Source organism: Sparus aurata, chromosome 19, assembly GCF_900880675.1.
Source record: "Sparus aurata chromosome 19, fSpaAur1.1, whole genome shotgun sequence".
NCBI lineage: Eukaryota > Metazoa > Chordata > Actinopteri > Spariformes > Sparidae > Sparus > Sparus aurata.
The window spans coordinates 20929996-20955163 of NC_044205.1; the positions used below are offsets into that span (position 1 = coordinate 20929996).

Here is a 25168-nt window from a genome sequence, read left to right on the forward strand (position 1 = left end):
TCGTACCGGAATAAAAGCTGTGTTAATGGCTCCTGCTGTGGATGAAAATGATGTGCTACTTAGAATAGGCTGTGTAATTATTGCTGTTTGTATGTGTGTGAAGGGGGCACGGAGCCAATTGTTATTCTGACTCGGAGCACAATTCAAGGACGATAGTAAGGGATCAAGGCTACGAGGTCAACCGAGACTGAAAGAAAAAGCTGTTACCAACCTCCTGAAAATAATACAGGAATGTGAATATTGACTGAACCGACTGATCCTCCAGATTTGGGCTAATGCGCTGCAGAATAAGAGGCAATTTTAATGACTCCCCTTCTCTTGTCTTTATCTCCCTTTTCCTTGCCGGCTCCGAGTGAAAGGCACTGCAAGGCAGACATTTTTTCGTGTCCCCTTATCTCAAAGAAACAGCGAATAGTCCCACAATCTGTTGATCTTGCATTGGTGCCTGTGTCACTTCCTTAAACCATAAAAGTCCACGCTTTCCTTGTTAAACACAAGGCCCCAGAATCTAGTGCTGCTGCTCCCCTTCCCATCCCCTCCCCCCCATAAGAGACCCTCTGCATCTCGCTCCAATGACTGACTGCAGTGGCTTCATACGACTGTTGGAGCGATCATTAGCTGCCTTTTTCTCATTGCCTGACAGATGATGCAGGACTGAGCGTTGAACTCTCAACCCTGTGCCTGGGCTTCATTAACTTCCTTTTTGTCTTTATCAGCTGTTGCAGCTTCCTCCGGCTTCATTTTCATATGTCTCACTCACCTCACAGATGGAGAGATTATAAGAAAAACCTGACTTGAGTTTCTTTTTTGACTCTTTTTTTTATACCCATCAATTAGCCGAGGGCTTATCCTGCCCCGGCCTGTTTTGTTGTGCTATTGCTGAACCACGCAGCGCCACTTTTGGTTGAAAACGCGATGAGATCTGCTCTGCCACAAAATACCTGCAAACACCACCTCAGCCGCTTCGCTTTCCACAAGCTGCCAGCGGAATATTAAGGATGCTTTCAAGAAGAGATGAGGGCTGCTGAATATTTTAAAATCTCTGTCTATTTTTTCACACTTCTCCTTCCATACCAAGCAAGTCTGGCTTTGCCATGTAATTATGCAGATAATGCTGTCCGGACCCAAATGTGTCATCGCAGGCAGTCCAAATGGCCCTATTTGTGTGTTTGCTGTTCTGTTTTTGAGCTCGTCTTTGAAGCCATGGAAGCCTGAAATTAAAATGAAATTAAAAAAGGACCATCAGATGTGAGCAGCCTGGAGGGCAGAAGGAGGCTTAGACTACTAGTGGCACAAATATTGCTTTCCAAGACCCCCGAGGGATTACAATAAAAATAAGGGATGATGACGGCAAAGGAGATTTTGCAATGCACAGCGATGACAGAGCTGTTACTCGTAGCATGTCCCCCTCAGGTTTTATTTTGGAGGGCCAGAAGTCACAGTCGCGTCGTAATGATGGTTGTGGATGAAAGCGATGATGAGTCAGCTATAGCGGTATTCTCGAATGTGCCGTAGTTCCAGGCAGTGTTCTTTTCTTTGTTGAATTTTAATTACTCTGCACTGTTCTCCTGAGCGCAGCCCTGTCCGGTCCCACTACGTCTTCAGCAGTTCGCTTAGAAGAACAGGACATCTCCTGTTTCCAAGGCATCTCTCTCTGTCTCTCTCTCTCGCACCAATAACACTTACTAGTTTGGCTTGAGGGAACTCTTCAAGCGCTCCGGCACCAGTCCTGTAATCTTATCCTGCGCACTTTTCCGGCGCTCTTAGCTGCTGAGATTGGCCGTATGGGAGCCATAAACAGGCCAATTTGATTTCTACTGTGGATTCTTTCTTTTTTTTTTTTTTTTGGGAGAAACAAGCTGTGAGCTACCTCGGGGAAGCCAGTGGAGAACCGTGTTTTTGTGCACGTAACTGTGAGGTTGAGAGAGAGCTGAAGATCTTTGTAAAGCCTGTATTCACTGAAAACTACAGGCCCTCATGAGGAGTGTGTGTGTGTGTGTGTGTGTGTGTGTGTGTGTGTGTGTGTGTGTGTGTGTGTGTGTGTGTCTCACTGCCTATGAAATAAGCCTCACTGTACCCGGGTAGATTGATACTCACACTGAATGAACATAGACTCAGTGCTCGAATACTTTTTACTAATCCCGCTCCTCTGAGATTATCTGCCTTTTGAGGAGTTTTAAGCTGTGAAAAATCACTTTCTGCTCCGAAGGATTTAAACCTTAACGTCAGCACATGTTCATTTATCTGTCCCTTTGACTTCATTGACAAGTATAATTTATTTAGGGGTTGAAACGATTACCAAGATATTGTTCTGCGACTGCAGCATGAGGTCAAGTACATTATAGTTACTGATGAGGTCACTTTGCAGCACATACAGTATTCTGCTGAGGGATTTCTGTCCGTTCAGCAGCTTTTTAGTCACATCTATTGAATGTCTGATGAAGACTGTTGTTTACCATTACAGCTTCCCTTCATGCCTGCAGGACTTACTACAGTCTGTGCCTCAGGCTCTCTCTCTCTCTCTTTCTCTCTCTCTCTCTCTGTTGATATTGTGTCTCTACAAACATTTATAGACACTGTTTATATAGTTTAATCTCTCCACAGTTCTGTCAATGCTTCTGTCTTGACCAGCAGCCTTAATCTGCCTCCAATTAAAACATTAAATTTTGCGTGCAGTATAACGAGTGAGGAAGTCCAATTAGGATGGATGTTAGCATTGATTGAAAAGTCAGGACTGTCACCCAGGAGACTGGTGTCTGTGTCCTGTCTGAAACCAAAAGTCAACGTTGTCTTGCTTTAAACGGGCTCTCTGAAGCTATTTGCAGCAGTTTAATGTTTTAATCACTTTTTTATTGGCCATATATGAGAAGATTGTAATGTGACATGAAAAATAAGACCTTCCCCGTCTCTCTGGGATGCCTGTACAAGCCTGTGCACAATTTGTTTATTTTCTTAAATGCTGCTGGACTGTGGATTTCTATGTGAAGGACACCTTTCTCGAGTGCCTGTTGTCAGAGCCTCTCTCAGCTTCAGAGAGTAGCAGTAGCTACCAGTAACATAAACCAATGACTGGCTTCCAGCACAACACCGTTCCACAGAGCCCTTTTAAGTTACATTCCAAAGTTAAACGTAAACTAAACCTACAGTACATCACATCTGTAAAGTCATCCTTCTAAGTCCAATTACGTATTTTTGTTGCCTTAACGTAACCAAAGTGTGACCGTTTCATGTCTGTTTTTGGTTCCATGACCACAATGCCACATGACTATTGATCGGCTCTCAATAGAAGTTAATAGGATAGATTGGAGCTTCACCTGCACAGATGACATTTTTTGACTAAGTATAAATTTGTGTTATTTTGCAAGCAGATTGACGTGACTGGGTTGCATGACTGATGAACAAGTCAGGAGGCTTGACAGAACTTTGAAGAGATAGTGATGCGTTAAGACAAACTGTAAGAAACTGTTTTTCTAAATGTGTGTGGAACGGCAGCTGTAAAAGCAAACAACGGTCTCTATCAGACATTCTGTAGATGTGACTAAAAAAGTTGTGCTATTTGTTATTTGAGTGATAAGCTGGGTGATGCCAGCAGCCACAGCCGTCTCACCTTTTCTGTCTCTGGGTGCACGCAGTGATACTGGGTCTCGTTACGTGTGTGATGCCATCCGTGCCACAGGCTGCTGTGTTGAAATGCTTTGGTGCGATAGCCTGCTTTTTATTTGCCTTTCATCAGAAACTGGGGCACTCATTTGTAAATATAAAGACATACTGTAGACCTGCATTTGCCAGGGGACAATGTCAATCCTGATGGGAGAGAGAGGCATGTTTGTATGCCTTCCAGCTATTGGAGCATGCTCCGACTGTGAAAGGCCACTGCCATTGTTGGGTAACATAATCCACCAGGGAGACCTTCGGCCAGACACTGGGGAGGACTGCCTGTACACTCTCCCTCTCTCTCTCAGTAAAGATGCATATCCCTTTCTGTGCTGGAATCAGCTGCTGAATGCTAAGCAATTTTCAAGTGTTACTGAACTGGTGTCTGGTGCACGCATCCCATTATTGTTGCCATTCTGAACACAAACCACTAGTTGACTGGCTTGTTTTAACTGTCTTATTGATAGCTGTATATTCTGGTATTCTCAACAGATGGCCAGTGGTTGAATGGGGGAATATATAGACAAAACAAGTACCTCGTCTTGGAAGAAGTCATTCCAGAGATAATAGTCTCTCTCTCTTGATGGTTCAAATGAAGTATGGTGGTGGTGTGTGTGGTCACCTGCAGAACTGATACCAACAATAATGTCTGTGAGAAACACATTTGTGGTTTGGAGGCTCACACTGGATTAAAACAGACTTGTGGTTCAGCAGTGGATTGCTTCCAATCTAATAAGTATTGACATTATTTCCTATCGTGGAGAGAGAATAGTAGGATATGGACACACATATACATGCGGATCTCATCATCATCAGGATTTACCTGCTTCTAGCTGTCTGATCAGTCAGTTATCTGTTACGCAAACTGCACACTGACTGCTCTCTCCATTTTAAGGTTTTTTGCAGTGCGTAGGTTAGTTTAAAGCCTAGTGTAATTATACAGAAGTCATTATTAATACATACAGTAATATGAGTATTGGACATTGTTGCTTCGTCTCATTCTGAATGGATTCCATGAATCAAATTCAAGTCTGTCGACTAAATATACGTGCACATACAGTCCAAGGAGATTAACTCTGATGGTGGGGAATAGCTCTCAGTTTGCCAAACCAAATGTACAGAGAGATTAACAAGCATACAGTCATTATGTGCTCAGCAAACTGAGAGAAATAGAGAGAGAAATGAAGAAGCTGCTACAAAATACTTTTTCAATGTTGTTTTACTTGCTGTGTAAGCAGGGTCGGGAGGGTTACTTTAGAAATATATGCCAATACAGTTACTAATTACCTGTTAAAATGTAGTCAATAACGGAATCCAAGTATCAGTAATATATCTTGATTACTTGCTGTTTCTCTTCACTTACCTCAAACATATGCAAAAAACTGTAACAGAAAAGCTATAACAATAAGATGAGTTATACTTAATCTTGACAACATGTGTGTAATCTGTAAGAAATTCTTTCTTTCATCCTTTTTGCATCTTTTGCATTCTCATCTTTTTAATTAATTTTTAATTTTTTTGAAAAATACTTGGCAGCTGTCTACCTCCCATGGACAGGTGTTATATAAATAAGCATCTAGCTGTAAACACTCAGTGCAAAATGGGCCTTTTGCATGGTTGTATGTTGCAGCACCAATGTTGATATTATGTCCAAGGCAAACGAATAAAGAGGTAGATTTTCACAAGGTTCCAGGATCATGCAGAAGACATTACCAAAAGGGAAATAGGGTTAAAAAAAACCAACAAAATAATAAAATTGATATAAGAAAATAGCAGGAATAGAAAAAAGCATGAGACCCATCTTACAGTGGGATTGAAATATATATATATATATATATATATATATATATATATATATATATATATATATATATATATATATATATATATATATATATATAGATATATATATATATATATATATATATATATATATATATATATATATATATATATATATATATATATATATATATAATATTCCCAAATACAGGACCCTCTTAGTCAGGAATGAAATCTACAGTAAATAGGCAATCCTGTCCTCTATACTTGCTTTGAATCTACTTTACAGAGACTTAAAACCTACCATCTGCCATTACATTTGGCTGCTCTTCAGATCTGGATCTTGTCATAATTTGTGATGCAATCATATCCACCCTGAAACTTAAAAGCACATTTTGATATCTTTGGTATTTGATGAACTGAACTACCCTCCAAGGACAAACAAAACTTTGGCCATGACTGATCTGACTCAGGAACATTCCCAATGTGCAATGTAGTGAAGCTCTATTTCTGACCTTTATAAAACTTCATCAAAGTCAAATTGCAGCCTTGCTTTTGAAACGATTTTCCATAAAAGGTTCTCTTGTTCACTTTTGCTCGCTTACAATGTCACGTTCTTTGCGTGTGACGGCTCCTCGCAGCTAAGTGAAGCCCCACCGCCTCGATTGAGGGAGCACTGCATGTGAGTCGCAGACATTTATTCCTGTTCAAATGGCTTTTTTATTAAACATTTCTGGAGCATGTACCGCATGAAAGGCCCTTTATAAAGCAATCAAACTCAAATGGCAATATGCTAATGTGTGTACAAGCATCATGCATATTTCCGAACAGGGTTTTTCTCTTCTAATTCCGAACATCAGTTATGGGCTAATCTCAGATCTGGAAAACCAGTGGCAGAGTTGTTTGCTAATGTCTTTGTACCACAGTCTGTTAGCATGTGTACACAGTAAAGCCAGACTCCCATTTGCATAGCAAGTAGACTGAAAAGTTTTGGAAAGTCTAGATAGCTTGTCAAGTAGCGTGACAGTGATGTGAAGCCTCCTTTGAGAAGATTTTGACAAGATCTGACTGTTTTGGCAGGTGGAACTAAAGATTATGCTATCCATGTAACAGCATAAGGTAATCCTGATGTGTGGTGTGTGTGCTCGTCATCGAGAGCCCGTTTGAATTAGATTTTGGACCAGATAGTATGCAGTTTCAGACAAAAACATACTTTAACATAAATTGCTTGTTATTGAACAGAACAGGCAGTCATGACTTTTATAATGCGACAATTGTCTAGACACGGTAATAGCTTCTGTTATCATCACAACAGTTTTAAAGGTGTCTTATTCCTGAGGCGTCTACATAAATTATTTCAACAGAGATCATCAAACGTTAGCCGTCTTGGATGGGATGATGGTCGTAAAAGGAACGGGCCACAATCAGCACCATGTCAACCTGTTTAACCTCCACGCTGCACAGGTGTCACATCCTGTAATAACAAATTAATGTGACATTTTCTCCATTCGCTGACACTGATGAGGGATCCTGCAATCCAGCCCAGACGCAGGAGAACTCCCTCAGTAGTATTCCAGTTTAGCCACTTTGGCATTTATAAAACTGAATGATAATGTTGAGTAAACGAGAGATGCATTCATTTTATTTAGAGCTTCAACAATTAATCGACTGTAAGCTATTAAATTGGTTGCCTAAATTCTCTGATAAAGAAATTAAATTAATTTGGTACATTAACTGTGAATATTTTCTGGTTTCTTTGCTCTTCTGTGAAATTAAACTAAATAGCTTTGGGTTATGGACAAAATAAAGTGTATTATCGCATCATTTTGGGCTTTGGGAAACACTGATCTGATATTTTATATACCTAACTGATTGATTAATCGAGAAAAAACAGACTGATTAATCAATAATTAAAATGATAGTGAGCTGCAGCCTGATTTCTGTCACAAGCAGGTCATTGGTTTGATTTCTTGTATATTTTTAAAAAGATGAGTAGGTGGTATAAGATGTCATTGAGTCTTGTAAACTAGGGCTGGGTATCACCAGGTACCTCGCGATACGATACTATCACGATATTTTGCCCACGATAACGATAATATCACGATACAGCGATTCTGCGATAATGGATATATTGCAAGGAATTTCATCCACGATACATCACGATATCTGTGTCGCTGAAGAAATTCAGAATTTATTGACTGCACTGAATCCATTTCACAGGAATTACAAAACATTGTCAGTCAATTTCACATGAATGACAGCCAAGTAAACAAAGAGTGTATTGCACAGTGTCTCTTCTTAACACACACACTGACTACAACTATCATTAAGTATCTATATGTGTGGGTTTCAGAGCTACTTAAACCATTTTTTTTTATTTTATTTGGTTGTATACCTTTGTTTGAATAAAGATAAAGCTGTCCTCCGAAGAGGGGTGGTGGTGGTGGGCCAAAAAAACATAACAACTTTTTTTTTTTTTTTTTTTTTTTTTTTTACATTTTTAAATATCGATATTTGGCACCAGTGTATCGATAATGTACCCCAAGACGAAATATCGCGATATATCGTTGTATCGATATTTTGGCACACCCCTATTGTAAACTGGAGATGTGGATTTCAAAAAGGAGATCCTACTATTCTTTTTTTTAATCTGTCTCACAGTAGCCCTTTAAGATGGTCCAGTGGAGCTATATATGAGAAGGGAAAAAACATTATATTACATTAAAAACATTAAACATTCTACAATATATAAGTTGAGTCTTTATACTCCTTTATTTACTTTATTTAATGTGGCAGAAGTCTCACTGACATAAAAAAACTATTTTTTCTCTTTAATTAAATTTCAAAATGTGTGGCTGGCACTGTCGTCTTCTTCCATTACTCCCTGCAATATTTAAAACTGATCGCAGCATTAAACTTGGTGCCAAATACATTAAGTTTGCTGTGACTGCTTCACACTTAAAGCCACCCGGTGTCTCGCTAGTTGAATGCTTTTAATGTGAAGCAGTGGCAGTGCAAAAATGCTGGGTTCGCTTTAGCAGCAAGTTAATACAGCTCTGACATGGCGTTGGGAAAATAAACAGTGAAGAGCGGTACTGATAGCGATCAGACAGAATAATAGGCAGTAATGGTGGATTACATGCTGCGTCGTTCCCTGCGAATCCCTCATGCGTGGGAATGGCAGACTCTCCCACTGACAATGAAAAACACTATATAGAGAGTTGATAACAGAATGGAAATATATTGAATGGCTATTGCAGGAAGTAGATTATATCAAATTCACATTTACTGCAGTTTCCATCATGGGTTTTCCTCATATCATGTTGTTTTTTTTCCCCCTGGACTGTGAAGCAGCTTGTTGCTCATAGTGTCAGTTTGGTGAGGATTGGCTGACTGGAGGACTGAGTGGGGCTTCTCCTGACCTGCCAGCATCCCTCCACGCCACAGCTTTCTGCAGTGCCCTGTAGCAGCTGGCCTGGCTGCCTCTCAGCGGCTCTGACAGGAGAAGGAGGACGACGATGAATCAGGGGCATGACGAAGATCTCGCCAGCACCGACTCCTCTCTGAGTCGCCAGGCGCTGTCACGCAGCGAGCGAGCGCGCAACCACAGTCACATTCAGCCATTTTAAAGCTCATAAGCAAATGTTGTATCCGCGCAGCTGGTGCACATTATTGATCCTCAGGGCCAGGTTTTACATCTCTTTAAGGGTTTTATGGAATGGGGGAGTTTTCTGTTTTATTTGAGCTCATCTGATTTCAATTATCTACCTGTTTATTAGTGAAGCCTCCTCCAGAACACATAGTCGCTGGAATTAACGTGTCACTTCCCAGTCAGGCTCCACGGGAGGTTCCACACTGTCATCTGACCCAACATCAAGGAAAGCCTTTGTGAGCACAGCTCCTGTTTATTTAAAGCAGGGAGATTTATTTAAGAGCCCGTTACACAAGATAAGCTGCAGAAGGTACAGCTCTAAATGGAATGGAAGAGCCTATTTGTAAATGTCCGCATGTGCCAGGCTTTAAGTGCCTGGCGGAAAGATGAATCGAGGCGATAAGCAAGAGAGGGTAATTTGAACAATGGGTATTTTAAAGGGTAGATATTTTGAGATGACAGCCTTTAATTGATCTCATCACTTTTGAATAGAGTGTAATATGGGGTTTTTATTGAGCTTGCCTAAACGCTGACAGCGCTCTGTCAGTTCAGAGAAAGTAATAGTTAGAAGGATGGCCTGTGTGGTCCGAATGTCAGAGCAGGAATTCTGATTAATCAACTGCTGAGTTTTTTTTCCCCTGCTCGAGCCTTACATGCTCAGTTCATGGACTTCAATTCCATCTTTCACAATAAGAGATGGTCTGCGGCAGAGCCGACTGCGCAGCGAGTATTGACACACTTGTTTTGAATCCAAAATGGCGTCAGCGCCAACTGAAATCCCCCTCGCGTTCTTGACGTTAATTGAGAGAGAGCCCCTCAAGCGTACTGCCAATCTTCCCAGTAGAGGAAACCCTACAGGAGACTTTTCCTGCAGTGAAATGTTGAACTACTTATCGTCCGTCTGTGCCAGCATACAATGCCCGCAGCTCTTCTATCCCCTCCTGTTGTGAGAGAGTAGCAGCCGTTATTCTTTCAAAAACACAAGTGATGTGATTGCCATTTAAGTTCTGAGATAAATGTATGCATGCAGTGTGCTTGTCCTATTATACATATATAGTACATGCATACGACATGCAGTAATCTTGATATGGTCGCATGGTCCATAGGATTAGTTTGGATTAGCAAAGCTATCCAATTTCCCATGACGGCAATAATAGTCTGTTTTAGAACTAATAACATTAATCGTGTTGGGAAAATATTATTCCCACATGGAGATGAGTGCACTGCTTTTGACCTGACACCTAAATAATTGATATAGAAAAGAGTTGGTGTTGTAGGAGGGGGTCCAGATGTAATCATAACATACGCTGGAGTTTTATATAGGGCCCATGTACTGTGGAATGCCCATGTGAGGAAAGGCAGGGCCCTAAAACTCTGCCAGATTTCATTTCACGCTCTGCAGAGCACAGCCTCTGAGACGGTGACATTTACATGGCCCTCTATACCACCGCCAGTTGCTGCAGGCCCAAGGCACTGGCTAAATCAGGCACAAGGGCCAATGACTGAGGAGGCAACGCGAGCGGGAGAACAAGGAGGAGATGGCTCATGCAGAACTGCGCAGAAGAAGCACACAGGGAACACAAGTCGATGCTAAAATGGCTTTAAAATATCACAGCCATCTTTAGTATAAAGACCATTTCATTATGTGAAATATATGAATTATGTGGTGATAATTATTCATCTTTGTCCCTAAGAAGCTACATGATATGTCACTTCTGTCCTGACCTTTATGGCTGCATTGTGCAGCACATCAGCAGAGCCATGACCTCCCATAAACAGAGGCGTTCTTCTAGCAAATACTGCTGTATGTGCAGCAGCAGTATTGACTGTTTGTGTGGGGGAGGAGACCATCGTACAGACAGTAAGACCAGCTTTTCCAGGGATTATCTGCTCCAAAGAGCAACTGGTCATCTCTCTACCAAAAGGTCATCGGGCTAGTTTGAATGCTAGTTAACCCCTTCTGCTCGACTTCAGCATCCCTCCCTCTATCCCTCACTAATCTGATTGGTTCTCTACCTCGAGTAGCTTACCACTTCACCCGAGTCAGCATGAGTAGCTCAGTCCTTACTGAGCTCCATATTGGCTCTCTTCTCCTTGATGGCGCTCCCTGTGAGAGGTTTCCCAGAAGGTTGAAAAAAACATGCAGAGCAGCTGCGAACGCTGAAATATTTCTGGCTGCATTCAAAGGAAACCCTTTGGCAACGAGAGAAGGTTTCTTCCTCTGAAACCATTACAGACTGCTTTCACAGGTCTTCCAGTGAGCTCCTGAAGACAATGCACATTTGCCTTATATAATAACTGCACAGAGCAACTTGGGCATCATCTCCCAATGCTGCATCATCTGAGAGTTCTCTGCTGCAGAGCCAGTTTGGCACAAATTCCCTGCTCCTTTCAATCTTCAAATCCTGGCTCCTGCTTTTGTTTTCGTTCCCTGGCAAGTCACTTTGCTATGATATTTTTTCCCAGGTGGTGTGAAACTATAGAGGCATGTGTGTAAACACATCAGTCAGGGTGTCCTGGGAGCCAGTTCAAATCAGAAAGCCGTGGAGTCGTACATGACAGCCTTTCATTGTCCGTGGAAAAGGCTTTATTTAAGTTGCAACATATTTCAGTAAAATATCGAGCCATAACTGTCACTGCAACATGATCAGATGTAGCAGGGGAAGAGGCAGATGGACATTATGATGGCAACAGCCCGAGAGCAGGTGGAGGTCAGTTTTGCTACCACGCAGTCTCAACTGGTCTGTTCGTCACGGCGCGGTGAATCAATACGGCTGTCAAGCAGATGAGCCTAGTCCATTACAAAGTGGTAAATCTAGCTACGGCGCTTACTAACCGCCATAATGAGGTGGTAACAAAGTTATGGAATCGTTAGTGAGCATGTGTACCGGCAGGACGAGGAGGGAAAGCGAGCTTGGGGAGGTTACAGCGTGGCAGATGGTGACGGTATGTGTGTGTCAGTGTGTGAATGAGTGAATGCTCGGTGCTGGTGCACAGGGTTGTTTTTGCACAGAAACAAGTGAAAAGAAAGACCAAATATGGGATTCAATATGATGATAGCAGGGCCTTGTTTTGGTTCACTGCAGTTGAGGGTTTGTTTACAGTTTGGAGGATTATTCATGAGTAGCTCTGTGCCGTGCCAGTGTGATATCGTCAGTGTTTTTGTGCCATAAAAGTAATGGGAAAAGTGTTTTTATAATGAATATCAAATACACTTTAATATGTTCTACAGCCTGTCATAGTTTGTACTACCTTTAGTCAATATGCCTGGGTTTAATGCTTCCTAATCAGTCACAGTTTTGAATATTAACAATAATTCAGATGGAACTAAACCCAGTGTCACGTTTGCATTAATTCCTGGATTATCTCTCCAGACAATCATTTGTCAAATTAAGTCTACACAGATTACAGGATCCAGCTAACAAACTGGCTGTTATCTGCACTGTTTTTACCGATTTCAAGACACCGGTCTGTAAAACACTTCCACCAAGTGTGGCGTAAAATAAATGTGCCTCCTTGTGTGGTGTTTTTAAATTCAGCTATAAATCACCATGTTGGCTGAAGGGAGAGGAGAGAAAAAAAAAGGGAAAAAGCGGATGCAGAGGAGGGAGGGACTGAAACTGTGGTACAAAGCCAAAACACGACCGGTGCCAAGGTGGCAGGCATGGAAGAGGTGGGAGGGAGAGAGAAGATGACAGGGAGCAACCTTCTTCTAAATCTAATAACCTGCATGGATGGACAGTGACGGACAGAGCTCTATTTATGGCCAATCATCTTGATTGCACCGCCATTTAATTTTTTTTTCCTTCCAGCTACCAAAGTCAGAGGTATTAGGGCTTATTCTACTGGGCAATTTGTGTCCATTTATATCTCTGCAGTATAACAACAACTTTCATACAGACTTGAAAAATGGCTCAAACTACATAACAGCCTCCAATAAGTAAGTCGGTGTAATTGTGGTGTGCATGCGTCATGCACATTAGATAACATTTGACGCCCCGGGGAAAATAGGACAAGACTACACGATGGACAAATGACTACACGATAACAATACTGTATTATCAGGATATCTATGGATATACAATTTGAAGGGAAAAAAGCTGGCAATCAAAAATATCTTTCAATTTTTTAACAGTGCATTCTGATAAATGACCTTCAAATTACACGTGTAGCGAAGATGGACAGAGAGTTTGTCACCATGACTGCAAAAGAAAAAAAAAAAGTCAACAATTACATTCAGTTATTGGAGAAAGGACAACCAGATGAACATAGCAACAGCAACAAGTCTGAACGACTTCGTGGATTATTCACAGGATATTATCATTTGTGTAATATTAAGAAGATAGATATCCATTTTTGTTTTTTAATATCGCCATTATCGTGGATATCTTGATTAACGCGACACCCCATAGGTCATGTATGAAGTTGATTAAATGTCAACTATGAAATCAATCGCCAACTTCATTTTATTATCGATTAATTGATTTAAGCAGTCTCTGCTTTCTTTGCTCCTCTATGACAACAACAACTGGATATCTTTGGGTTGTGGACAAAAGATTTGAGGATGCCATCTTGGGTGTTGAGAAACACTGACTGCCTTTTGCGTACATTTTCTGATATTTAACCAATCGATGAATCAAGAAAATGATAGACAATGCAAAAGTTGTCATGGCCATATTTTGCTTGTGCTTTCAACCTGATAAAGTAAAAAAAAAAAAAAAAGATGAACTTGACTTGTTTTTAAAAGCAATTGTAACCTCAAGTGTGAGACCAGTGTAGCTACACTAGAACAAGTGCAGTTTAAAAAAAAATAAAAATCCTCTTGTGGCCCTTTACAAGCTCAAATTGCCCTGGCAACTGAGTGACGCTGAATATCACCCTGCTCCCAATTTTCCACCTGCACACGGGCCAGGAGGGGAATGAATCAGCAGACCCCTCCATCATTCTGGCTCTTCTCCTCTCTCGACCTGCACACCCACTCTTTTGTGACAGAGGAATTTAGTGTCTCGATTTATTAGTAATTTAATTAGCGGGGAAGAAAAAGGTCACGAGCGCCGAGATCCTTGCACATGTGCGATGGAGAGAGTTCTTTGCTAATTGAGCACAAAATGGACAGACAGCTGGAGGTCAGGCATCAGTCTGGCCCTGTGGGCTGAGTGATGGGGCTGCTGTGGAATTAGCTGGCTGCTCGTGCTGTCATTGGTCGCCACTTTTTCAGGTCACCACTTACGCCTGCATTCTCGCTGAGCCTTTTCAGGGACATGCCATTTTTAGTATAGATAATCTAGATATACATAATAAAAGTGGTTTTGGATTGAAGTCAGGGCAGCAGATTTGCAAGGGGATCAAAATATGCTTTTTGGCTGGAACTAAGTGTGTGCGTGTGCGTGTGTGTGTGTGTGTGTGTCTGAGTTATTGTGTGGGTGGGTGCGACAGGGAGAGAAAGAGAGAGAGAGAGAAAGATGAATGAATGTCCTCCAATCGGCAAGTCAGTGCAGCGCGCAGGATGACTTCAGTACCACGGACAGCGTCTCATGCTTCATGCATAGCACAAAGCTCCTTTATCTGTGTCGCTACACTCCATCTGTTCCCACACACTCACATTCACACACACACACACACACACACACACACACACACTCAAAAGCAAAACTAAACATTTATAGATTAATGAACGTGGCAGTGCAGCAAAAGATCTGAGGAGCTAGTTTCCGTGATAAGCTCAACAAAGTTTGTAGCCTGCAAAAGGAACCAAGCTTGATTTACTGGAGCATTAACTGATATTTTATTGGCTTGTTACCGTAGCTGGCTTTGACACCTTGCAAATTTACAGAAAGGTATTTCAGACACAAGACCTCCATATGAAAGTTTTGTTTGATGCTGCTTGAGTTACTGTGATGTTTACCATCAGCTCCTTTGTGTTATTGTCCAACGTAGCACAGCTGAGATAGAAATGATCAAACCGCTCGCCCACGTGACAACAGGAGAGGATCTTAGGACTTCATGTTTGTTGTTGCATCTCCAAAGTAATTGAATATTCATTTCCATCTTACTTACTTCCCTTGTCTCCATTCAGACAGGCTTTTCTTTGAACTCTATAGTGTGGATAAAATGGTTCTGGCCTGGATTATACTTCAAAAAGTTCTGGTCTCTTTTCCGAAATTCTTGCCTTGATTTCACATCGAAAAAAGACGAACGAGTGGAAAATGCAAACAGGCACCTATTCTACTTCCTAATTTGAGATCAGAAAGTAAATCAATTAATGGTATTGTCCCTTTTTGGAATGCGATGTATCTAATGCATTATAGACAGCAAGGAAGCCTTTGTAGCGTAATTAGCAAGTTGTCGAGAAGAGGATGCTGCGTTCTTTTTTTCTTCCGTAAAATGCTTTCCACACTGCCAGGCAGACAGACAGTGAAAGCCTGCGTGTCGAAAGCATGAAATACTGGCATCTGTGAGGACACCCAAATCTCCTTGGCGGTTTTGGCAGAGATAGAGAGAGGGGAGTGCACAGGCAGCAGAAAATGGCTTAGTCAGGGTCATCACTAGCCAATAGCTTTAGATAGCTGTGACAAGCCAGGGCATTTTCTCAGGCTTCAATAAGCTAAGTGAGAAAAGATCTTCGTGACGCCGTGTTGCCAACAAACACTTTTCTCACGGTATTTATCATCTATAATTATCATACATTTTATGGAACGGTTCAGATTGTTGTGTTTATACAGAAGCTTTCAGGGTCCAACTAAAAAAATTCAACTATGTTGAAACGTAACATTTCTTTACGTAGCAACTTTTAGTTTCTTTCAGTTTAATTTGCTAATTTATGTCGTGACAATACTATGCATGTTGTCTGGTCAGGTTTAGGCTCAAGATCGTAATCACCTGTTCCTGAGATCTCCTTAAAGATGTCTAGTGATGTCACGTTTACAAATGCTGGAACACTGTAGTACTTGATAAACAATATCCAGTGGTTTGCCTCGTTGGCAATTTACATAATGATTATGTTAAAACTACATTTATTTTTGTTGTAACTTTTGGTTTGAATTTATATTCTATCTTGTGACAATGTTGTGTTAATGATCCGATTAGGTTAAGGCACAAAAATGACTTGGTTAGGGGTTTTTTTGTCCCCACAAACACGGTTATAAATTGTCCTGTGGTCTTCTCATAAATATCCAGTGGTTTCACACTTGCAGATGTTGAAACTCAGTCTTGAACACCATTCACTGGCCTGGTAGCCTTCTTGTCTGTAACTCCACCATCATCCCTTCCAAATCTAGATATGACAGTCAGGTTATCTTCACTGCAAATATTTTCAATGTTAAAAAAGTGGCCATGGTCAGCCAACAACCCAGAATCACTTATATAATACTGTAGTTGTTTTGTTATATAGCTATTATATTATCATTATATCGGGGGGACAGAAAGGTCTTAAAAGTACAGCAATAGTGTTTATAGCAATTATTCTGGGACTATATCATTCAACAAAACTACAAAAGTAGTTATTCTGAAAAGGCCTCACTACAAGGACCAGAAGAAATGGGTTGAAAGGATCATGTGGGTCTAAATAGATTAGGATTTGAAGAATTATCGGATATACTGAAGTGGTTATGAAGAGTGAGGATTCAGCAGTCAAAAACATGGTTAATTAAAAAATATGAATCACTGCCAACCATGAGAGGTCCTTGAGCATAAAGTTTGTAATGGGTCCAACATTATTAGGCTGATGGCTGCAGTATTATGCAAGATCGACATCATTTTGGAGCGGAAAAACATTAACGATTTCAGTTACTTGACCAGGATTTTTGAATAAAGCAGAATTGCCCATAGTTCACTGTATCCTTCTGAGGCACTGTTGTCTGATCTGTTCTCCGTGTGTGTTAGACTGAAACTCACTAAAACTCACCAGTTAATCCTGATCAAATGTTTTTATCCATCGTACATTCACAACCACAGCAGGAGGGGGAGGAAGCACCTCGGTATGGCTGAAGTCAAACCGAGTCACGATACCTCAGTTTGCTGATGCACAGTGGGATTATTCTTTGCATGTCAGAGTGCCTGGATGCTCTCTTCTAGATGATTCTTTGCACAGGAGATGCATGTAAGCATATACAGTGTGGCGGTTGAAGTTCATTGGCCCGCAGAACAGCAGATGTACTTCTTGTGTTGGCAGACACGCGAGCCGTGCCTCTGAAGCGACTGCGCGTTTGTTTAGTATGATAAAACCCAGTCTGTTCATGCCGAAGGTCTATTTCGTCAAAAGTCTTTCATAAGATGTTATGAGATTAGTTTTAAGATGACGCTTTTACAATGTTGGGATTTTTGTTGACGGCTTTGAAATGACACACAAATGCACACAGCAACAGTGCGCTGACAAAATACAACCATGCATGCACAAGAACAAACGCACTTGATGATGTCATTCGTATAATCTGATGGAATCTGGGCCAGCGTTGACGAGGAGGCAGCCGGCGGGATGAGCAGTCACTGTCATAAAGATTTGGTGTGTAGGAGGGGAGGTATGGGGAATCAGCGTGTGTGTGTGTTTGTGCGTAGTGGGAAGGGGTGTCATGTAGCAGACGCAATTCTCTTGCTCATTCGCTTCATATGAAGGTTGCGACAAACAAAATGTACTGAAGCGTGAGTCATTATACCTTGTATCGTTGCTATTTATGCAGTCACTTGAATTAAACCAAAGTGGTTCGGCTCCGTGTGCGCCATTAAACCATTAGTCATTAACGTTTGGCTCACATGAACAGGTACAGTGTGGAAAATGCGTTGTGGAAAAAGGGACGATCAATCGTACTTGTGCTGATATTTTGAGGCTGTGACAAATTTCAGATTTCCTTCAGGCCTAAAACTTCATTCAGCAATTTTGACTGTACTCGCCCTTTAAGTGTTGGCATTCCTTTTGGAGTCTCTTCTGTTCCCAAATGCCAGATGATTTTCAAGGCATCATCACTTCACAGTTTGATGAAAAAACATGTTGCATTTGGTTGCAAGCCACACAATAAATTCTTGGAGCGAATCCTGCAAGAATTACACCAGGCGTTTAGACATCTAATTAAGCTTCCTCTCAACGCCAGGCGTTAATTATTGTAGTTTCACACTCACGATATACAAAAATCTAATGGAGTAGTCGAGTATTTACCAAGCTAATGAAAATACACCTGTCTTCAAGTGATTAATAAATGATTAAGACACTAACAGCGTAATGATTGTACTTGTCAAAAAATTAACCATATCTAATGTTTTTTAAAACGACCTGTGAAAGCTCTGCCTGCAGCAATACAGGGTGAGTAATAGGATAGCTCGCGATCAATGTGTGTCTATTGATTTATACGCGGGGCCCAATACAAACTAGACCACACCGTAGTGATGCGTCAACATCCTCTGATTGCCCCAAAGCAAACGTCAATAAAAATGATTAACTGACTGCTGTGTATGAGTATAGAAAAGAGGGAAGATGTGTTACAGTTTGGTTTTTTTTTTTTGTACAAAAAGCTTTGTTGTTTCTACGCACATCTAGTTACCTCGCAGGGTAACATTATTACACTTCTGTGACGTCTTCAGGCTCTGTGGAGACTCAGAAAGCAGCAAGCGGTGACCTTCTTTCAGAGGCTAGAGTAGATTCATATCTTACGTATGTTTAATGTCATTTGTGCCATTTTTTTCTTATAAAGGTAGACCAGTACCAAGACTTTAATTCTGCTTCTTAAAATCTGTTCTTTACCATCTTACTCAGCAGTTTCTTGAGTTTTTTTGTGTCCTTCATGGCTCAGTGAACAAACAGCACAGTCCAGTATTTGTCTCCTCTCTTGCTTGTTTTCGAAGTATGAAGGGCTGAAGGTTGTGCTTGATTTGGTGCTTTTGTTCATTTAATCTGCATCTATGTGCACATTCACTGTTCCGTGTTTCTGTACACGCACGAATGTGTTGTAAGCCGATGATCATAGTAATCCTACACACATATGCTCACATGGCTCTGTGTTTATATGTATTTATGTTGTTCTGGGTTGCATGCAAGTGGGCGCGCAGGCATGTGTTGTGTCTGATTTAGATCAACGTGCCGTTATGCGAGCCAGTCGTAGTGGGGGGAGTGACTCGCGGCTGCCAGTGTGGTGCCACTAGCTGCGGGCCTCCCGGCACCAGATACTCCTCAGGTGATGACACTTACTGTAGGTCCTAGCCGATGATGTAACTACTGTGGTTGCTGCCAACTAAAACCCACACTCGACTCATCTTGATGCTCTTAACACTCGAAGCACCTCTGGCACAGCGGGGCACGTGCAGAGAGGATACTATAGAGTCACCAAATTTTGAGCGCAGTCACACACATCTATGTTAGAGTCTTATAAAAAAAGATACTTAAGGCTTGTATGCCCCTAAGACTTGATCTTTGTAACATCAGAAAATGATTAAAAATGCCAAACCCAGAGAACCTGCTGGGATTTCATCATTTGTCTCATTTCGTCAGACCAATGGTCCAAAACCAAACATATTCAGTTTACTATGTCAAGACAAGGAAATACTACAGATTTTCATATTAAAGCAGCTTAAACAAGCAAAGGTTTGCATATTTTACTTAAAAACAAATGAAGGGATTCTCAAAATTGTTGCATATTGTTTGTTTTTGTTGATTGTAGGCTTGGATAATATATGAACTATAAATATTAGACTAAAGTGATAAGATTGTAAGATATTAAGCATGATATATGCATAGTTTGACAATGGATGTGGAGATTAAAATGAAAGTCTTTGTATGGCAGCACATAGTTGCAGAAATCAGATTTAAAAAGTGCCCTTGAAGAGCAAGTAATCACAGCCTGACATGAGGTTGCTTGACAAATGAATGTGTTTGTACGGACTGAAATCTGTGGGAAGGGTAGTTATACAGAGTCACAGCATCGCCTAACAGTTGTGAAATGCAGGCAGACATAAAAATGAGTGTTCTGTTGTTGAAGACATTACTATGAAGGTGTTAGCAGGTGTCAGTTTGTCTTAACCAAGTCTAAATTCAGCAATCCTTACATAACATTACAAACGTAAGTGTTACTTTCCAGATGAGTTCAGCTACAGACTAAATGAATAGCAAAGAACCACCCTGAAGACGCTCTTCTCCCAACTGGCTTTATTACTATGTGATAAGGGGTGACAGACAGATGGTTCATTCAGTCACCTGCCAAGAGTTTTTTTTTTTTTTTTTTTTTTTTTTTTAAGTGCCAGTCTATCTCCAAAACTTCTCCTTTGCAGTCAAGCAAATCATTTCGTGACTCAAACCGTTCGTCACATCAAGCTGTGACGTTGCATTCAATGATATATTTTTTATCGAAAATATAGAAACATCCTGAAAGCGCCAAAATAAAAACAAAGGGCTGATTCTATTTTCCGGATGTCCAATCAAAGTTCATGTGCACACACACACACACACACACACACACACAAACAAACAAACAAACAAACAAACAAACAAACAAACAAACAAACAAACAAACAAACAAACACACACACACTTTATATCACTAGTAAATGCAATGTAATGTGAAAAACAATTCCCCAGTCTAAAATCTGTTATTTAATTTTTTTCTCCACAACCATCTGGTGACCCCTAGATTTTCAGGTTGAGAAGCAATGTGTTAGATTACAGGCTTATTTCTTTCAAGCGGAGACGGAGACATTTACTGTCCTCCATGAACACTATTGCAGTCATATTGCATGTAGGTGTGTGTGGCTATGCACACGGTGAGTTGTGTGTACGCGTCACATTGTGTAGCCTGCCATCTAAGCCTTATTTTGTTCAGCATGTGTAATCCCTTTAAATTCCCCACTGATAGCCCGACTATCTTCACATCAGATTAGCAGAGGTAGAGATCAAGGACTGCTCCTCTCACCATGTATGTAGGACGACACAGAGGGGACTCGTAACAAGAAAGCCAGTTTCAGGAAAGATGCCACGATGTTGGCAGTTGAAAAGATAAGCACAAACTCTGCACTGAAAATAAACTAGAAACGGTGTGTGATGTGGTTTTTATATCGTATACACATCTGGATTCACGAACACACTCATGCTGATATGATTGTAACCATATAGCTGTCGTTCATGCAGGCACTCACATATAATACACTTGATTTGTTGTCTCATAGGTCTTCCTATCACATAAGTATATGAATGTCTTATATGCCTCATAAACAGGAATCAATCTCTTTAAGAGAGCCGAGCACAGTTCTTAATGATGAGTCATTATTTTTTTATCTGTAGCTCTTCTTATGTAAGCGCGATCCCACGCTGTGTTAAACGTATAACCCACAGACTCTGGTGAACAATTACACACCAGGTAACAAGTTAATGGGAGAAAGCATGTAGTGTCCCCACACAGATTTAATGACATTATGTGCTTCTTATGGGATTGCCTCGGAGAGCTAGCGAACGTCAGACAGATGGAGGGCAAAGAGCGTTTAGTCTGCAGGTCGGTTGTTACAGTCTCTGCACGCAAATGAATGTTTCTATATTTTCTTTTCTTATTTGTGTGGATGACATCTTTTATTTATCCGGGTAAATCGTCAGATGCAACAAATGTCCAGGAGCTGTCAGCGCAGTGATAGCCTCTGTGATTTTCAAAGCCTAATGAGGCTCTGCAAGAGTGAAGCATTAGAATTACACAAGCACATCCCATGTCTTCCAGAGTCTCTGTAGAATTATCACAGCCCTGCAGTATGTGAGTTAAATGTTGGATTTGGTGCAGAGGCACACTGAAAACAAACACGCTGCAATCTGACATACAGCTGGAAAACAACTGGATGAAAGGAAGCTGTTACAGGAGATCAATATGTTGTTTCTTAATGTAATATGTATAATGAAAAATGCTGAAGAAAGACGGATGAAGAGTGTCTGTGAGGACTTCAAATGTTTTAAAATAATTAACTCATTTAAGAGAATAGTTTGATATTTGGGGAAATTCGCTGCTTTGTATTTTGTGCTAAGAGCTAAATGAGATGATCAATGCCACTCTCATGTTGGTGTATTGAATGTTGAAGTGGAGCCTGAAGGCAATTAGTTTAACTTAGTTCAAAACTAACCTAAAACCAACATTTTCTATTGATTAGACAAACTCTTTTTAATGTGTTAATCACTGAGCTTTAAAGATGCCTGTAGACCTGTTTTTAAACTTTAGAGACAGCAAGGATAGGATCTTAGCTCCAGCAAGAAAGGAAATAAGAATAATAGAACAAAAAAAAACAACCTGCAAACAATGACCAACGTAATTTTCTTAAAAATGTTAGTGTCCAGTTTTGAGTGCAGCACATTTTTTCTAGGCTAATCCTTTAGCATCGCCCAGATTCCAGTGAGAAAATGCCTATGGGATTTTTCAATTGGATTTTGGATTATTTTAGAATATAAGGTTTGTTCAGCAGTAAAATCTCTAAAAGAGTAAAAACAACCGGCAAAAGTAAAAAGCTAACGTGAGCTATGAATTAAAACTGAGCCTCTTATCACAATATACTATTCACATGTGAATTCATCAATCTACGAGCTGTAAAGTTAGGTTAAAAATAGTTTGTATCTAAAGTTAGTTAGTTAGTCTGGTTAGGATGGACTCTTGAGTAGATTACTTGGGTACGATGACATTTATGTCCCGGACAACCTCCGTAGTCTCATTTACCCTCTTGTTAGCAGCTATCTTTTTCAAGGTGCAATATGTAGAAATCGGCGGACCGCTAACTGCTGCTAAATGTTGCTGTAACTGTAGTCGTTTTTAGTGTTTTCAACTAAAATTCTTACATCTAAGGCAATTTTAAGACACATAAATATTTCCTAATTCAAACACAGTGATGTTAAAATCTCTCGCTGTGTTTACCACAAACCGTATTTCAAGAATATAACCAAAAGCCCCCTTCAAAAAACCCACTCATTCCAAGACAAGGGAGTTTAAGGATTCATTCTGGCAGCACTACATAAGGGAACAGTAGAGAAAACGACACACTTTATATCGTCTGTGTCTGTGTTTTGGAACCAGTATGATACAGTACACAGTACAGTTGCAGATGGGATGGCGAGTGTCCAATGGTGCATTGGAGCAGAATAACATTACAGTTCAAGTGAGTTAAATGAAATGCAAGAAGTGAGTTAAATGAGTACTATGGAGCAGGAGCATGAACATGTTGCCTGGGGCTAAATGAGCTACTGTACAAGGACGTGTGCAGAGAAGTGCAAAATTATGCAAACAATGTTGCATAATAATGACAGTTTATCACAGCAAGAGGACAGATCCCAATGTTTTATTAATCTACTTACTTGACAGTGGTGCGGTGTGCACCTCTAAAGCTTTTATCTCTCCTGGCAGGATTGTTGGTCATGTTCAGACAGCCTATCAAATCATTGTTCTACCCGTTTGTATTTATCTGTGAGACTATCACCGGCAACACACCTCCCTACCTCTGCTCAGTCATTATTTACAACACGTTGCCTCCCTAATGTCTACATCCTGATTAATCTCATATCATCACTTTCTCTGTGAGAGGAAGAGACGCTGCACCAGCTCTGCATATTTCACTCTGCTTAATGTTGGGCTTGATTATTACTGTCTTCATGAGAAGATTAAACCAGTACATGAATATAATGGGCTTTCGCATCTGCTGAAAGAGAATAATCACTTCAGCAGGTACACCTGCAAATGTGTGTGGGAGACAAGTCCGTGTTTTCATTAACCCTGGTCCCGTTGGCCTTCCCTGCCCTGCATGTTTGAGATGTTTCCCTGCTCCAACACACCTGATTCAAATGATGAGCTCAACATCGCGCTCTGCTGAAGCCTGATAACGACCCCGCCATTTGAAGCAGGTGTGTTGAGGCAGGCAAACAACTGTAAAAGATGCAGGGCAGGGCAAAATACTGTGCTCGCAATTATTTTGTAGATGTTCAATATTTTTGCCTTTTAATGTTATTTGTGTTCTTTCACTTGAGTTTCAAGTCTAGATGAGCACCATCAGAGGCAGGACATTTTACAGTTTTCAAAAATCCTTATTCACTACAATGAAGTCAGTGCCCTTAAAAACGTCAGAGCATGTCGGACCAATATGGATATACCTGTGAGGCCAATTTTGGCTGATAATGTCGGGTTGGCTCTAATTTTTGACAGTTTTCATCCATTAAAAGTTTGGCTGTACTCCAATAAATCTGCCCTTTTCTCTTCTAATTAGTATGAGTGAGATTGATCCCATTACTCATTTATCATTTATGATTTCTTGAATCACATTTTATGTTGGTTGGGCAAAACAAAACAAGTCCTTAATGATGACGATCGGGCGGGTTATGTGGTCTGATTGGCCCACTTAACACTGGTCACGGTTGTACTTACATTGCAGTTCGTTGAATCTCATGTATTGCAAAGTATAATGTCTGATTTCCATAAATGATGTTTTAAAAACTGTAATATTATAAATTGCTTTTGCACCAGACCTACACAAGAAGGCGAAATGTTGCCATTTCAAACTGTTTACCAGCATTGGAAGCAATTGTGTAAGTAAGAACATTATTAAAGTACCTGCTGGTTCACAGTGTGTGTTTGCAGGAGTATATGTAGACAATTGAAAATTATAGCTTAACATTGAGTCATCACGAATCAACCAATGCCTTCAAGAAGAATGATTTAGATTATGTTCCAGTCAACCAGACAGTGCAGGAAAATCTCGTTGAAGTCAGCTGTATGTTTTATCATGCTGATGGGTTTTTTTTTTTACACACCGAGCGCTTGTGTCAGTTTTATAGCGCTGTTATTTAAGTTGTTATAGCTAAAGCAGAGTATTCAAGGATGCTTGAGTTGTAAACGTTGATCTGTGTGATGAGGGAAATACTGATCCATTGAGCGGTGTAGCACCAGGGCATTTTCTGCTTTATTTGACTGCAGCCGGCGACAGGAAAGCTGTCTCAGAGAAATGTGATTACATGCTACTGGGTTCTTGAGCCAAACAAATTTATTGTAGGTCGGCACCGTAAGAGCCTTAGTTCAGGTAATTCTCCACCTTCCTGTCTCACGACGCTTTAAAACCTAGCAGCCCTTACTTGCTTGTTGTGTTCCCTGGGTTTTA

The 25168-nt window shown here is 40.7% G+C and overlaps 1 protein-coding gene across 3 annotated transcripts in view; it reads left to right on the plus strand.

Moving 5' to 3' along the window:
• Window positions 1–25168, plus strand: part of dlgap1b (discs, large (Drosophila) homolog-associated protein 1b) — a 102796-nt gene that overhangs the window by 1210 nt on the left and 76418 nt on the right. The window lies entirely within an intron of this gene.